Consider the following 12662-nt stretch of genomic DNA (forward strand, 5'->3'; position numbering starts at 1 on the left):
TATTGTGTGTGAGGCTTGAAGGTTTGACAGAGGATACTTGTCCTGGGAGCAGCAGAGCATCGGAGGAGGGCTGAGGGAAGGAGTAGGAAGTACCTGCTCAGGCAGGATCTCCTGGCTTGGAGCTGCTGCAGGTCTTATGGAGATGTTAGCTGCATAAGAACATTAATAACTATCTTTCCATTCCATGATGTGGTTTGATGTTTTATTTTCTTCTAGGTCCTGGTTACTTGTGTGTTTTAAAGTTTTCCAGACCGTGAGATTATGGAGATAGGAAGTGAAAATGAGAAGTCATCTCAACCTGAAGGCTGAGAAGACAATCAGAAGAGTATTGTTAAAAACACAAATGAATCCTGGCATTTAAACTGGCCCCAGGGTTTGGCTCCAACTCCTGGTTTTTGAAAACATTACCAATAGGGCATAAGGATGGATCTCTTCAGACTCCTCAATGGCCTTGTGTAAGTTAGGATGCTGCTTGCGTGCTTCAAGTTATTTAACTTCAGGTGAGGTTCTGCAGGTTGTGTATTATGAAGAATGGAGCAATTGTACTTTCCAGTTGGTGTTAAAGATACGTCTCTATTCAAGATGAGGTTTTCTTCAATTATCATCATTGTGCTACTGAAAGTTGAAGGCGGGAACCAAGACTCTTTCTTTCTCTCCTGGTCCTGCATTGTTGTTTATTATTCTATACCAAATTTTCTCTTCTGGAGACATCCAGCTCATTAGAAATCTGATGCTGATAATGTAATACTGTTAACTTTTTCCAGTTCACTGGAGGGATGGAAGAAAAGTAAAAAGATAATCATCAGGGGAAATTTGGTCACCAGCCACTCATTCCAGTCTCCTCCACTGACACAGGAAATACATAATTTATACCAGCAGGGCTTCTTCGTGCAGATATTTCAGTTGCTAGGAAATTAGGTCAATACGTTTTCATTTACTCTGAATTGGCTGCAGTTATTTATTTATTTGCTTCTAGTATGGCACAAACGTTTTTCTTTTAACAATTCCTGGCAGTTATATTAACATTCTGCTATAGCTAATGGCTGAACAATTATTTTTCCTGGAATCCAAATTGAAAGGTTAACCTTAGTATTTCTTTTTAAACATTTAAAATTGTTTTCAATTGCAGGAGTATTTATGATACAGTAGCAGTTTAGAATAGAAAATAAATTAACAAATGAATTACAATTTCATCAGCTCTATAGCCAAAGTGCAAATTAAACTACAACAGTGAGAAAATTAATGTAGTCACATAATATTATTGCTTTTTGGTTTGCGACTTGGAAAACCTCAGACCCTTTTATAGTGTATATTCCTGTTTAGACTACAGAGACGTATTCAGTTTTACGTAATATGAACAAATGTGTCCTATCAACTAGGGTGGATTCATTTTCTTTAAATTCATTTTAATTTGTTTACACCAATGAAAGAATCTGAACCTGTGGCCAAGTCCTTTGTAACTTAAGACCTTCATTATCAAAAGAGTTAATAATTTTCTCAATTCTGTTCACTGGGAGAAGTCCAAAAAAATGTCAAGAATGTGTATAAATCTCAATAAGACTGTAAATACAGAATTAGATAAGAGATATATATAACTAAGGAGCAAGGAGATTATTTGCCTGATCTCCTAATTCCTATGAAATTTGCTACTACTCATTAAAAGTAGTTCCTGAATCCTTCTGCTACTGAAGGATGGCTTTATTTAAGGAGAAAAAGTACATTCAAAACTTTTAATTTCAAAAGAGGATTAGCAAATTAAACATCCTGGATTATTTTTTTTTTAAAGTTGTTGTGGTTTAAAATCCCTGTATTGCTTGAGAACAAAGTGAATTGTCTTAAATTAGCAACCAGTATGCACTAATGACACAGCCATGTAGACCTTTATTCTTTCTCAATAGTTATTTGCAGGCCAATATTGACATTTCTTTGGGTAACAATTAGAAACTGAGGCAACAAAGGGAACCTTGTGGTTGGTGTCTACTACAGGCTGCCCAATCAAGAGGAGCCTATTGGCAAAGCCTTCTTACTCCAGCTACAGGAGGCATCATGCTCGCAGGCTCTTGTCCTGCTGGGGGACTTCAACCACCCTTACATCTGCTGGAAAAGTAGCACAGCGAGCTGTAGGCAGCCGGGACACTCCTGGAATGAATTAAGGATAACTTCTTAATTCAGGTAAAAGACAGCCCTACCAGAGGGGATGCGATACTAGATCTGATGGTCGCCAATGCAAGTGAGCTAACTGGTGATGTCAATATTGGAGGCAGCCTGGGCTGCAGTGATCATGCACTGGTGGAGTTCGCAACCCTGAGGGATTTGGGTCAGGTGAAGAGTAAAGTCAGGGCCCTGAATTTTAGGAAAGCAAACTTCCAGCTCTTAAAGGAGTTAGTCAATAGGACCCCCCAGGAAACTGCCTTCAGGGACAAGGGAGCAGAAGAGAGCTGGCAGATCTTTAAGGACGCTTTCCATAGAGAGCAAGAGCTTTTGATCCCTAGCTGAAAGAAATCAGGAAAGGAAGGCAAGAGACTGGCAAGGCTGAGCTGAGACCTACTGGTCAAACTAAAGGAGAAGAAGGAAATGCACAGGTAGTGGAAGCAGGGACAGGTATCCTGGAAAGAGTATGGTGACGTTGCCTGGTTGTGTAGGTATGGTATCAGGAAGGTCAAGGTACAGCTGAAGCTGAACTTAGAGAGGGACAGAAAGAATCCTAAGAAGGACTTCTACAGGTATGTCAGCCAGAAAAGGAAGGTCAAAGGAAGCATAGCCCCCCTCATGAACAAGACTGTCAAACTGGTAACAACACATGAGGAGAAGGATGAGGTACTCAACAACATTTTTGCCGCGGTCTTCACTGGCAACCTCTGTCCCCACACGGCTTGAGTGGATGGACCACAGGATGGAGACAGGGGGAGCAAAGTCCCTCCCACAGCAAGAGAAGATCAGGTTCGTGACCAGCTGAGGAATCTGAACAAACAGAAGTCTAGTGGTCTTCTGTGATGGAGTGACTATATCAGTGGATAAGGGAAGAGCTATGGATGTCATCTATCTGGCCTTCTGTAAGGCCTTTGACAGAGTCCCTCACAACAGTACTGTTTAATATCTTCATCAATGACATAGGCAGTGGGATCAAGTGCTCCCTCAGCAAGTCTGTGGATGACCCCAAGCTGAGTGGTGCGGTTGACATGCCTGAGGGATGGGATGCCATTCAGAGGGACCTGGACAAGCTTGGAAAGTGGACCTGTGTGAACCTCATGAAGTTCAACAAGGCCAAGTGCAGAGTCCTGTACCTGGTTCAGGGCAACCCCTGGTATCAATAAAGTGATCGATTAGTGATGTCCCTACTCATTGGATGGGGCTTTGAATTGATGACCTTTAAAAGTCCCTTCCAACTCAAACTATTCTATGATTCTATGAAATGGCATATATGAAAAACATCAGCCTAGGGAGTGTTTACAAAGTGTTTATCGTCAGTGATGTGTTTCACTATTTACAATTTATTATGTTTTCTTTTCTGTTTGCCTAGATCTTTTTAGCATTTCAATGAGTAAGGCTAAATAATGAATAAATAACACACAAAGAAAAAAAATCATCTTACCAGATGATAATTCATGAAAATATGCTTTTTTCAGTAATTAAATACTTAAATGTAATTAGAATTTTTTTGTGAGAAGATATTTCGCTAATAAACATTAAAGAACAATACTATAACTAAGTCAGCAATCCTGCTTCTATAATATTATAAACACCGTATATTCTGGTTGATAAACTAATTATATAACTATAATGATGTATAATATAGAATTATTATTAATATTAACAATTATAGTAATAATGATGATGATGAAAAAAATAAATATAGAGACAGATAAAGAACCAATGAATGACCATAAAGTGAAGCAGTAGCTATGTATGTTGAGTATTGCACTTTGAAATTGTTAAGAGGCTGATATTATTACTAATTTTGTATTGATTTTTTTCATACAAAACTCATTTTCAAATATATCATATTTAAGGATTTAACATTATGTATCAGCCAATTTTTCAGACTTTTGAAATAAGAACTGGATGAACAGAAGAATATCGTTATGACTTATGCACTGGGTGTCAACAAAACTGTGAATTGAAATATTTATTACATTCCAAATGGAAACTGATAAAACCAGATGTCCAGAAAATTAAAATCTTATTAGAAAACAGTATGACAAATAAAATAACAATGTAATGAATGCAAAGTTATTTATTTGTTTCAAGTATTCAAAATTGCCTCTGAATTATCAAATGTCTGAATTATCAAATACTTGCTTTGAAGAAACTTTGGCTTAGTCTGTGGTTCTGTAATAAACATTTTGTTACCCTGGAAAAAGCTTGAAACAATTAGTTATGAAAACACTTAGAAGGTGCAGTTCTGTAACAGATCAGTGGAAACCAGGCTTGTTAATTAACAGAGGGCAAGGGTACTATGCACTATGGCTCATCTACTCTAATGGCTCACTCCCACCTACAGGAGAATTATTCCTCTGCCCTGTGATTACTTGCTCCTCTTGTGTGCTCCTGATGCCACACTTCTCTCCTTCACACCAGCTTTGACCACTGACCGACTGACCATGCAGGAAAGCAAAACAGTGCGATCATCCTGCAGAAATCTCACTAGGGAGGTGAGAAGGGAACTACTCCAATGTTAGAAAGCAGAATCTGTCTAATTTAAGAAACCAGGTGAAACCACAGGGTGGGGAGCTAGGGTAGAGAGAAAGAAAAAAGATCAGCAAGATGGGAAAGAGTGGGATCGTGTTTTGAGGGAACGGCAGTATCTCTAGATGGCCTCTGATATATTGTTCATGTCTGCAGTGTGCAACTGAATCCCTTACTGAGGCCTTGATCTTGGTATGTTAACAAAGAATTCCATAGACATGAGATCATGTGATTTAAAGATATAAACACAGAATCCTTTACTTCCGTCGGCCTTGCTAAGAACTCCTAATTTGATTTTTCCCAGCTTCAGTGCCCAGATGTTAGTTCTCGTTATGCCTTACTGGTTCTTGAAAAGAAAAGAAGTCAATCAGGCATTAATTGAAATTACTTTAAAAGTGTCCTAGTCACCTTTCGCTATTCTATTTGATAAACTAAACAGCTTGAACTCTTAATTTTTTTTACCATTAAAAGTTTTCTCCCATCCTCATGTACTTTGTCTTTTTTCACCTTCTCCAGATTTAGAAGATTCCTTTTTTGTTAATGTGAACAAAAGAAGGACATGCTTTCTCTATTCTCAACAACATTCTATTGAGGAATTTGATTATGCGCTCTCTTCTGTGTTAAAGTTCCTTATTAAATGTCCAGGACTGCATTAGCAGTTTATAATTGCGCTGGGAAGGGAGAGTTCATGTCCGTTGTGACCCTCAGTCCTTTTTCAGAGCCTCTACCTTCCATGTGGTGTTCACAACCTGCTTTCCCTCTTTCAAGTGGTACTTCGCGTGATGTTACAGCCAAAGTTTTGTCTCCATGTGCCCAGATAACAAGGTGATACAAACCTTTATGTGGCAGTCTTGTTCTTCTCATCTCTGTAACTCCCTGTATTTCAACTGTAAAAAAACAGTCAGGAACATGTCTCTCATTATGTATCAGGCTATTAGTTGGCCCAGTCTAGCTTTAATCTAATTTGAGGTTCTAGGCATTACTGATTTCATAATTAGGTAATACCTTTTAATGTTATCATGGGGTAGTTGAGTTACAATGTAATAAAATAAAAAAGCATCTGTTCTCTCACACAACACAACATGTAATTAACGGAGTAAAGCCTAACTAGAAAAGCGATATGAAATTCACTTATAATAGAGATGCTGGAAGCTATTGAGCCATGGGACTCTGGATTAACCAGAAAAACTGTTTTTTCCAATGTTTGTGTTATACTGTACAACAAAGCATATACCCTAAGTGTATGAAAAGCATCCATAAACTCCTATAAAAGTAATGAATGAGCCTTGTCTTAGTTGTTTCAAAAGACAGCAAAAAAAAATTGTTTAGAAATAAAACAACCTTAGGGCAAATCAGTGAGAGAATAAGGTCCCAATTCAACAAAATTTTATCATTTTTTTTTTCTCAGGCCTCTTCAGTAAAGTGCTTAACTTTAAATGGATAACTGAGTAACACTGTACACAAGACAGACATTATATTTGACTGGCCTCTCAACAGTTTGGTTACTTGAGGTCTTAAAGGATTGGGGATGGTGGAAGAGATTTGTGTCACATAGATGTAACATTTGACCAATGCACCTTTAAAGTCTTTGGGTTCCTTATATGCAGTGCAGAGGATTAAGCAAATTACACTGTCTGTTGCAGATCACAGACAAGCTGAAATACCTCAGCTCAGCACTGATAATAGAAGGAGTGATAGAGATATGATACCCTAAATTAGGTACCTTAATGAAGGACTTACTTAGGGTTGGGTGGAATTAGCTGATCACTTCTACAGAATGCAGAGCATCTTCTGGTTTCTCTAGGAATAAAAGGAACTTGTTCCTTTGTACATGTAAAGCCATGGAAACTAGCCCTGAGGAGTGCTGAGCATCTGCAAATTGTCTTGACCTATATTTTTGACTTGCTCACAGCTTCTCGGTGTCAGGCATCTATTCTGTTCACATCTCTTTTTTTCAACTGCCTAGTGAATATGCCTGTGAAGAAAAATTCTAGGTATGTCTAATTATGAAAGTCAGGAATATTGGATTTAATAAGGTTTTATCCACAGCTCTGTCATGGTTTAGGCCGTGGTTTAGTTAGAAGAGGCTTAGCTAAGAAATAAAATTACTGAACAGAAAGTTGGTTCTGTTTTACCTCAAACCAGGACAAGCACACAGACAGATGTAGAAGAGAATGTGAAAAAGGCTTTATATTGGAATTATTCTCATAAGAATTCCCCCTATTGCAGGGCAGAGGCAATTCCAGAAGACAGGAATTAGTAAGGGGGAGAAAATATGAAATGAGGACAAATAGTAAGAGTGATCAATGGTTCACACACAACATAGCTGGAGCTCATCATCGTCACAGAGATGGGCAGTGCAAGAACGCTTGACTAAGTGGAGCCTCCTAGTCCAGATATGTGTGAATTGTGTTGTACAGCGAAGCAAGGGGATTTACTACTTCACCTAGAAAATCCTTTAAAAAGTATAATTTTACATAGGACACTGGAGTCATTATAGAAACTTAATTAATTTGAGTCTTCCAGGGGAAAAAAAAAAAAAAAAAAGTTTTATGAGTTGGATGTGGATTTGACTTCAAAATTCCCCAAAGTGGTTTTGGCACTCAGTGGCTTTTTGTGGGTGTTGGCAGACAAAGACTTAAAGCATAGGGCCCCAGTTCCAGTCCCCAGTCCCCAGACAGTTACTTGTTAAAAAAATAACCGAAAAATGTGGAATATTAGATCTAGTATACAGTTAAACCATGCAGCCCAAGTTTTATCTTCCAGCCAGCATGGAAGGAATTTTTTTTAAATATATGCCTGAAAGATATCTGATATATTTTTGACTCAAAGCTTTAGGAAAGTTTGTGTTTTTCAACCAGCCTTTGAAATGGAAACTTTTATATTCAGGGCCATGATACCTTGAATCTAATTTTGATGTTAGTTATGCTAGTAAAATTCCAAGGGAATTATCATGAATAGCAGCCCTATTCTACCATCATATTTAACCCAGCTACTGTAATATTACTAAGTGTGAGTTTCAAACATGCAGAGCAAATACTGATAATGGAAGTAAATACTTCTGAGACTTGTACCAGAAATTTGCTAAATATTCTCTACATTCAACTTTTTAGTTCTGTATGAACTGTGTGAAATAGTTTGATGAAATTCATTGGGATATTGTACATATTTCATTCTCCTAAGGCCTTCTTTTGTTTGAAAGCACTCTTAGTTAAAGCTTAAGAAAAATTGTTGACAGCTCATTTCTTCAGGAACTTTAGCAGGTGGTAATTTAATAGCTTAGGTGGGGGCTGCCATGAAGCATGAAAAGTTATGACTGGTGTCAGTCCAAATTACTGTCTTTAACTGCACATAAGGCAGTGAAAAAACATTAGCTATGCAGTAAACATGGGTTTAGCCAACAAAAAGAGATTTTTACAAGGTTTCCTCAAGCAATCTCCAAAAGGTCATTCCATGCATCTGCTCCAGCCGTTGGTAGCATTTTATAGCCATTTGTTGTTGTTCTAAATCTGTGGCTGTAACAATGATCTCATTAGCTAAATCAATGGATGAGGGGCATGTTGCAATCATTTTTTCAGTGGAACTCAGAGGAAAAAAATGCAGATATTGCAAATGCAAGCTAAAATATGAATGTAAATAATGCATATAGCAAGGCCAACATTTTTCAATTATGAGAATATTTGTGGTGCAGACCAGCTTTCAGGAAAGGAAATATATTACATTTGTAGACTCACTGAAGTTTACTCTGTTTGTAGACACTTTAGGAACTAGAAAAACTATAGCTCATAAACTATACGTGCTTTAGATCATCCTCTAGAGCTGGCATGGAGATGCCAACGCACATACTAATAATTTCACTTAGCTTCTGAAAAAGGGTGTTATGCAAGCTCTTTGAATTTATTTTGGGCCTGAGTTAGCTCCTGAACTGTGCAAAACAATTGTTTGTGAGTACTAATTGTTGCACTACAGTGTACTACCCCACTGCCCAGAGGTAGTCACTGACACTAATCTTAGTATAGATATAGCCGTAGAGCACAGACATACAGCTATCTGAGAATTTACCGGATGGTGAGGCACTTCTTCAAGTTACTATATTGGTAGTGTTGCAGCGGTTGCATCTTCCTCCTAGCGCATTGCTTTTACCCACTGTTCTATACCTGTATATTTCTCTTAATTATGCCCTCTTTGACCCTTCTACCTAGCATCCTAGCATGAGCATTTAGCATACTCGTGATTCTTGAACATTTATTCTGTGGTTAGTCTCAACTCAATCATGGCCGGCCACGAGTGGTGTCCCCAGGGCTCGGTATTTGGGCCAGTTCTCTAATACCTTTATCGATGATCTTGACGAGGGGATCGAGTGCACCCTCAGTAAGTTTGCAGATGACACCAAGTTAGGTGGGACTGTCGACCTGCCTGATTGAAGGTAGAAAGGCTCTACAGTGGGATTTGGACAGGCTGGATCAATGGGCCAAGACCAATTGTATGAGGTTCAATAAGGCCAAGTACCGGGTCCTGCACTTGGGGCACAACCCCATGCAGCGTTACAAGCTTGAGGAAGAGTGGCTGGAGAGCTGCCTGGTGGAAAAGTACCTGAGGGTGTTGGTTGACAGCCAGCTGAATATGAGCCAGCAGTGTGCCCAGGCGGCCAAGAAGGCCAGCAGCATTCTGGCTTGTATCAGGAACAGTGTGGTGAGTAGGACTAGGGAAGTGATTGTCCCCCTGCACTCAGCACTGGTGAGGCCCCACCTTGAGTACTGTGTCCAGTTTTGGGACCCTTACCACAAAAAAGACAATGAGGTGCTGGAGCGGGTCCAGAGAAGGACAATGAAGCCAGTGAAGGGTCTGGAAAACAAGTCTTATGAGGAGAGGCTGAAAGAGCTGGGATAGTTTAGCCTGGAAAAAAGGAGGCTGAGGGGGGACCTTATCGCTCTCTACAACTACCTGAAAGGAGGTTCTAGAAAGGTGGGGGTCGGTCTCTTCCTCCAAGTAACAGGAGATAGGACAAGAAGAAATGGCCTCAAGTTGCACCAGGGGAGGTTTAGACTGGATATTAGGAAAAAAATTACACTGAAAGGGTTATTAAGCGTTGGAACAGGCTGCCCAGGGAAGTGGTTGAGGCACCATCCCTGGAGGTATTTAAAAGATGGGTAGACATAATGCTTGGAGATGTGGCTTAGTGATGGTTTTTGTCAGAGTTCGGTTGATGGTTGGACTAGATGATCTGAAAGGTCTCTTCCAACCTAGGCAATTCTATGATTCTATTAAGCAGCGTGAAGCAAGCCTGCTTGTTTCCAGACCTTTTCCCTCTGGTTTCCATAGGGTCATTGTTCCACTTACTAGGCATTAACAGCAATGTAGATACACTGGATAGAAAATCAGTGTCCATTTACCGGTAGATTTCTGTCTGTAGAAATGGCCCCTTCTGAAGATGTCACTTTTACACATGCTATCCCTGTATGTCTAGGCAGCTTCAGAAAAACTCCATCTGTATACACCTTTCAGCATTCAAAGACCTAATTGTCTAAATGGGTGGCTGTGAGGAAGGCAGCACAGCTTCACAAAGATGCCCGAGTGTGATTAGCCGATCTTAACATCACAGAGGAAATAAAAGAGCACATCTGTGTGTGATTTTTGTGGAACTGGAGCAAACATCAGACTCACTGTGCATATGTGTTGGCTCCCTGGGAGTTCTTGAAACTTGCAGGAGTGCGACTTAAAAGATCAACAAGCCTTTAAAGGAAAGGAACAAAGGCTGAAAGGCTTTTATACAGGCTGAAGGTGTAAAATCAGAAAGGTTTAAAGTGAATACATGGGTCTGGACAGACCTCCTTCTAACACCTACTGCATTTTGGAAATGTGTGATGTCTATCTTAATATGGAGTGGGAGAAGTGTAGTATAATATTAGTATGTTAGTGATGCTGAAGACGGTCTTTGATAAAAATATGCAGGCTGGTGTCTTGGATAATGAACTGAAAAAGTTTTTGTACTCTAACTTCAGATAATGGTTGCTTAGCACTAAATCTAGTAACCTGCCAAGCTTACAAACACTGCTCCTTGTGTATATGAGCAAAACAGAGAAATCCTGGACTCGGAGAGGAATCCATTAGAACAGAAGCCAGGATGGATGATATGAGGGTCAGGATATGGTGGTCAGAAAACCTGGGTTCTACTGCAGAGTCTTGTATTACCTTTTATTTGGATTTTGTTAAGTCTTATCTCTTTTCTTTCTTTATGGTCTCTTTTTCCAATTTTTTTTTTTTTTTTATTTGTTAGTTTCACTTATGCTGAGAAAATATCATGAGATCAACACTTCCATTTTCAAGATGGGGTAGAGACTGATTATTTTCTGTGGCCACTAAGGAAGCACTGTAAGAATAAAACTTATTCAAAAAATTAAAAAAAAAATATGGTGGACAAGAGAAAAACTTTCTAACTATCTGGGTGACTAAACACCTGCAGGAATTTACCTAAGAACTTGCAAAACTTGGTGGATTAGCATTCGTAAGGCAGATTTATTAAAAAAAAAAAAAAACACAAAACCTCAGGGCAGTGATTAATCACTTACTATTATATATAGATAGCAAATTAAGTAAGCAGTGTCACCATCACAGCCACAGTCCAGCAAGACAATACACATGTCAAGAGTTTGGTGTCCCTCTTGTCCCTTGGATCACAATACATCACCCAGAGTTTGTGGGTCATAAATAAGATGATCTTCATCCTACATATTCTTACATCTTTGGACATTTACAAGTGGCAAATACCACAAATAAAATCAAGCTCTTTAATGGGTTATTTGTTTCTTAAATACATATCAGATAGGAGTGTTGCTATTCTTACCACTATTCCCAATCATGGCACAAATGATTCCTTGCATGTCTATTTCTATTGTGTTTCAGCTCCTCATAATGATAAATCAATCAGACTTTTCCCAAATTAACAATTTTCTTACTTCTTAAAGTTCTTGGGGTTTTACCACATTATTCTCGCCCTATTTTTGCTCTTGGGTATATAGCATGTTGTCCATCACCTATGCTAATTTCACTTTAGTCTTCTATTTGTGCATTAAAAGGTGAAAGAACTGTTTTACAGGACAGTTCCTTCCCACTCTTCAAAGGTGCTACATTCTGGGGTCTCAAGAGATATTGCTGGGTGTGAACAGCCCACATGGAGATACTGTGAAATCTTTATCTTTGGTCTTTTTCTTAGGAACTGAGAGGAGGTAATGACTGTCAGAATTGTAGACATACTTCTGAATTAGTGGACGGAACTGGACGGAAATAGATGATTGCTTAATGTTGCCTCCAGCTCTGCATGCCCTGATGTATGAATTTGGGTTAGTAAAGCAACTACTAAGTAGCATCCAAATTATATTTTTATAACTGTATCTGTACTGACATTCCACACACAAGTACAGGATTTTTAATGACCTACTTCATTTTTTGCAGGAAAAGCAGAGGGAGAGGACAATGAATTTAGGTGTAACTCAAAGGAGAAGAGCTGTCACATCAAATTAATACAGAGAGCCTGCAGACATTTAAGCAGTGGATTCTTCACTGGTTCCAGCCTCCTGTGGAATGGAGTCCATCTGACTAAATGTGCTTATCTACAAATGTAGGGGCGTATGTCAACAAGTGATCCTAGGCTCATCTTGTGGTTGGTAGGGAGATAATCAAGATACTTAATGGAGATTAGGACACAATTCATTACTTCCTAAAGCAGATCTTTACATTTGGTGAAATCATATCAAATTCTATTAACTAAAAATAGTTAAATCTTCATGGCATATAGTGAGTGCTTTCATAACTACCTGAAACATAAATATTTGTATGACAGATGTCACAGGCTGAATGGAAAATTCTACCCTGGAAAATGAAGGAAGGGGGGATTTTGAATGGTTCATGAACACTTATTTCCCCATTTCCTCCCTGCATTGTTCCACCTAAACCCACATGTATTCAGAGGATGTGAG

The sequence above is a fragment of the Larus michahellis genome, chromosome 2 (genome assembly GCF_964199755.1).
Source record: "Larus michahellis chromosome 2, bLarMic1.1, whole genome shotgun sequence".
Taxonomy (NCBI): Eukaryota; Metazoa; Chordata; class Aves; order Charadriiformes; family Laridae; genus Larus; species Larus michahellis.